This window comes from Grammomys surdaster, unplaced genomic scaffold, assembly GCF_004785775.1.
Source record: "Grammomys surdaster isolate TR1022 unplaced genomic scaffold, NIH_TR_1.0 64, whole genome shotgun sequence".
NCBI classification, from domain to species: Eukaryota; Metazoa; Chordata; class Mammalia; order Rodentia; family Muridae; genus Grammomys; species Grammomys surdaster.
In genome coordinates, this window is record NW_021604566.1 from 4,055,484 (window position 1) to 4,061,394 (window position 5,911).

Below are 5,911 nucleotides of genomic sequence, written 5' to 3' on the forward strand. Positions count from 1 at the left end.
TCTCTCTCTCTCTCTCTCTCTCTCTCTCATCATCCCTCTGGACAGAGAGTGGGAGGGCAGGGAATATGGTTACAACTGTGGCAGCTATATTTGAGATGCAATCCACCCCCAACATACATATATTCTCTATGAGGCTAGAATGTAGGGTAATTGTTGGTGGCAACTCATTATATATAGAAATAAGATCAGCACTGAGACTCTCAACCAAAGCGTATTCTCTTACCTACCTTCAGAGTCAGTTGCTGAACACTTTCATAACAAATCTTTGTTAATGACTGGTTCCTAATAATTTCAAGTGTGTTTTGATTATTCTGTATTTAATATCCTTAAGATCTATAATTGCCCACTGCTTACTTTCCGTTATACAATACTGCACACATTAGCAGTGACTTGCTGTGTAACCTTGTTAACTTATGGCAGATGGGAGAAAATGTTCAGCTTCTATCTTTTCATGTATACTTCTCATATTCTGTTTAAAAATTCCACATGTAGCCAAAACTATATTAGAGCAGATTTTAGCTCCATGCTTTATATTCATTTCATTTGTGTAATGTTTTCTTTTCTTGTTGGAGCAATTAATAATTGTTTCAAGGCAATTTTGTTATTAAATCCATTAAAGAGCGATCAATCAGTCCCCATCACGTTCAAATTGCTATCATCCTTAGAAATACTTAGGTATACCAGCTCTCTGAAAATACATTCTTGCATTTTGCTTCTTCTCCTCAGCCTCATGTTGATAAAATCAAGGCTTACAATAGCAGAGACAACTCGTTTTGGCAGAAATAAATTAATCATATTAGAGTCAGCTCATACCTATTTGCCATGGAAAAATAATGACACAATAGCAAAAGAAGGAGAACTGTAAGGGCAGAGATGCCAAAGTATGCTTGTCTATGTTTGAAGATGAGGAGGTGGATAATTTTCTGAAGGATATAAAATATAAAAGAAGCAATATTTAACTCACTTTAGGATTCCAAATGTAAAGAACACACAGCAAAGGACACTAATGAAGATAATTATACCACTCATAAGTTCTTGACATGCATAGCTAACTTATTTTTTCTGCTTTCATTTATAGCATTATTATATCAAAAATCAAAAGTAGAGAGGAGCTGACCTAAAAACTATGTTTTTAGCAAAACTAAGGACTTCGACTGAATTTTCTTTTTCTATTCAAGCAAGATTTCTATCCTCAGGGAAAGTAGAATTCTGAGGTCATTATATAAATTCGTAATACAGTTACTATGTTAATATTGAGATTTTATAATTAATTTATGAATTCCTACTCCAGCAGATAAATTTGTCATTTTATAGAACAAATTTATACATCGGTTCTGACATTCTGCTCTTATCAAATACACATATTTAGATATGTAAGATGTGACCAATAATGAAAATAATGATAATGAGAATAATTTGTGCTTATAAAATATTAAATAAAATATTTAGTTTGAAAATTAGCTTCTAGGCTCATAACAACCGGTCTTTTTGAAAATACATTCTTTTGTCTTATTATTACAGCTTTCACATTTTCAAAAAGAATTCTTTCTTTCTACCTTAGGAGAAAGGAGAAGAAAACATTCTGAAGTATATTCACCAGAAAATACTGACTTTTGAAACACAAATGAGGTGCACAAGAATGAATACACCTGATATAAATGATTGTTTTACATTATCAGAGCAATTGAAAAAATCTTCCCTTATATCTTTAATGTTAAATACCAAAGTCACTATGGTTTATAATTGCACTGTACTACAATTAATACCACTTACTTTTTCTAATGAGTCATTGTTTACCATCTCAGGCTATTAGTTTAGCTTAAGGTCTTGAGACTAAAAGCACTATTTTTCTGCAAAACACTTAAAGCATTCGTAAGTCCATGGAAGCCTTCTGTATAACCTATTTTACTGACAAACAATTACATTTTAGATTGAAGAGGTGAAATGATTAAGAATATTTGACTTAGTTGCCATGACAGCATGCATTTTTCATCAGGCACAGTGTAATTACTACAATTTCAATGATGTAAAATCAAGAAAGATGATAACAAACAGCAGAGCCGTGGAGATATTGCCATTGCAACCAGGTTGCCATGGCAACAGTGATAATAATCCCGGTGATAGATGTTTTCTCTTGCTCTTTCCATTTTGTACGGTTATAACATTCAGAGCCAGTTTTTACCACAGCTTTTTATAGTTTATTAGACTGTCAAAATAGTTTATGAGATGTTGTTGCAAAGGAAATGACTGAGTTCCGCAGCCTAATAAAAATGCCAAATACTCTGTTTACATACTGCGCCAGCACTTAACAAACATTAAAAAATTGTATGAAAAATGATTTGATATTGTATCTGTATTAATCAATTTGCAAGGCATAAGCTTTGTCACTGAAGGTCAAATGAATAGTTTCCAAGAAGACTGTTTGCCAAGCTTTCTTAAAGTTCATTCTTGACGTAGCATTTGACAAGCCCCTTCACCTGGCTCTGAGTACCAACTATCTGCAAGAAATGCTGTGCATAAGTAAAACGTAAATAGTTACAGAAAATTAAAAACACACTTGTTTCTCAAGTAGTTTGAAAAACATATTTAAAGTGTATGGCCAGAAGTCCTCTCCGTGTGACCATTTTAAGGTAATACTTTTTGAAGATGTAATAATAATGAATGGCTTCAGAAATGAAGAGTGTGTGTGTGTGTGTGTGTGTGTGCGTGTGTGTAAATAATGTGATGAAATTGATATAAAAGTAATGTAATACATACCACATAAGGACATAAATACAGTGTAACAGTTGTCATTCAACACAAGGAGACAGCTCTGACCATCATTCGATACAGGCCTACATCTTCAGGAGTTGTTCTTTTAGTTGTAAGGGAAGCATGTGACAGAAAGTACACTTCAGTGCAGGTCTACCATAGCTTTGTCTGTAAGAAAATGTACCCAAAGACTCATGCATTCCCAGGAATCTGGAGATTTTGCAATGTATTACAGTCCTGTAAAAATACTCATGAATAGACTGTAGAAAATTGAGTAAGACATTAAAAGTGCTGGCCCCACCTCTCTGAAGCAAACAACTCACTAGATAGTTTCAATGATGGGTACAATCTCTAATTGTCTGGCACTTTTCCCTAAAAATATACAGAGACCATAAAGAATATTCAAGAATACGCCCTCTCCTTTCATCCATCCATTTGTCTCCTATATTACTTTCCATTTAGAGAGAATTGAATTTGGTTTAATTACTATAAAGACCATACTAATGAAATATGAGACCATGGCCAAGTCATAATTGGAATGTCTTAACATTGAAAGACAATACAAAGACTTTAGAACTTTGAAGTGATTCTTCTTTTCTTTTTAATTTATTCCTCTTTCACACAATACATTCTGACCAGAGATTCCTCTCTCTCCTCTTCTCCCAGTTTCTCCTCCCACCTCTTCTCTCTCCCAGATGTCCCATTCCTCCATCTCCCTTCAGAAAAGAGCAGGCCTCCCAGGGATATCAACTTTATATGGCCTAACAAGTTACAATAAGACTAGACCACGGCTTTCTCACACCATCGCTTGATGAAGGTCTGCATGTTACAGTTCTGTGCTTTTGTCATTAATTTGAAATGTGTATGAAAAGGGAAGATCTATATTTTAGAAACTGGAGTCTTAAGTCACATCGTTTCCTTTGTTGCTTATGAAGCAGGAATGCCTTGTCACATATTGTAAACTTGTGGCCACGACAGAGTCAGCAGCAGTTCAATATGATAGCATGGACTCATTGGCCAGGAACCTCTAGGTCCTAGTTGTTGCTCATGCAACAAAGGGGCAACAAGAATTGTGGCTGACACCTAAAGCAGGGAGGCAAACAGATAAAGAATGCAGGATTTAATTTAAAACAATAACCACTCCCAGGATGTCATGAGGGTAACCATAGCTAAGACTCCTAACAGTGGGGGTAATGGCAACTGAACCTGCCATCTCCTATAACCAGACACAACTTCCAATAGAGGGATTGAAATATAGCCCAGCCACAAAGCGCTAGACCAACCATTTGTCCTGTCTACAAGATGTGAAAGGGTAAAGATGGAGCAGAGTTTGAGAGAATGTCCAGTCAATGATTGGCCCAGCTTGAGACCCATGCCATGAGAGAAAGTCCACCCTGGACACCTTAATGATACTCTGGTATACTTGCAAACAGGTGCCTAGAATAACTATCATCTAAGAGGCTTGCCCCAGCAACTGATGGAAACAGATGCAGAGATCCATAGTCAAATATAGGCAGAGCTTGGGGAATGCTGTGGAAGATTAGGAGGAATGATCGAAAGCCAAAAATGTCAAGGACACTACAAGAAAACCCAAAGAATCAAATAACCCGGACCCATAGGGTCCCACAGAGAAGGAACCATTGACCCGAGAGTATGTATGCGATGGACATTCTGCATATGTAACAGATGTGCAGCTTGGTTTTCATGGCAGACTTCTAATAGAAGGAGCAGGGGCTACCTCTGATTCTGTTACCTGCCTTTAGATACCTTTCTCCAACTATCCTGCTTTGTTTTTAGTGTTTGTAAGAGAAGATTCACTTATTCCTACAGCAAAATAATATACCAAGGTTGGCTTTTATCTAGGTGAGCCTTCCCCTTTTCTGAGGAAAAAGTAAGGTTGGGACACAGAGGGGAGAAGGGAAGGGTATGAACTAGGTGAAAAGGATAGAAGGGAAGCTGTGATTGGGATGTAATTTAAATACATAAATCAATAATATTTTAAAAAGAAGGAAAGACTTGTACCCCCTTTCAACAAAAGAGAATTGTCTATCAGAGAGATGACCCACAATAGATTGCTTATGCACAAACTCTTTCCAAACATTGTTTATAAATTGTTATTCTAGCTGGGTAAAAATATAAAATAATGAAATTATATTGTACATTAACTATAATCCTGCCCCTGTCCATCAGAATGCTCCATGGTTTGTAATGTCGATTTTGCATCCCAAGTAGACAGCCCATCACTAAATGACAATCCCATAGCATGTGCTTGCTCTGGCATGCACTTACTGCTGAACTTAATACTAGGATTTTCACCTTTTCTCAAGTATACATCTGTTTAAAGAAACATAATATTCTTCATATTTTGCTTAGGAAAAGTAATTCTTCTGTCTGTGAACTTGTTATATTGACAAATGGTATTTTTTTTAGCACAGAGCCAGAGAATATCATACTTTGTCATTAATAACTGGAAAAGAAGGCATCCTTTCCATTTATTAATGACAAGCACTCGTGAAACTATTTCCAAAGCAGAGGTGAGGCATTTCAAATATACTCAAGGTCATTAAAACAATTATGAAGGGATAATTCATGTCCAGAAAAGAGAAAGATGTAGGCTAGCCTAAGATCTAGGGGATGCTCAAAACATCTAGAAAAATCCTCACCATTGCTCAAAATTAAGTTGGCCTTTTCCCTTCCTCCAGAGACTTCTTTATCTGTAATGAATGGTAAGAGAGTCCAGTCCTAGGAAGTAATGTGTTTCTTAGCCTGAATTGCTTTGATACATAGTTATGCCATCATATGTAACTCACAAAACTGCCCTACTGGGATGTTCTTTATTTAGTATCTAAAGGGCAGTAACTCTAATCCTTCACATTGGAGTTCACTGAAAAGAAATAAAAGGAAGAAAGAAAAGAAAGTGAATGTAACAAGACAAAGATGATCTGGTTTTTAATATGTCTGAACATTGTGTTCTCATGGACAGGGTATTTTCTGGTTTTATTCCTAAAAATAGTCTTTTAAGAGTTTTAAGCTTACTTGACTTTAGTCCTGATTGATTATATAAAAATGTCATAAAATGTGCTTAAATTATCTTGAAGCTGGTCCCACGCCATTCTCTCTCTCTCTCTCTCTCTCTCTCTCTCTCTCTCTCTCTCTCTCT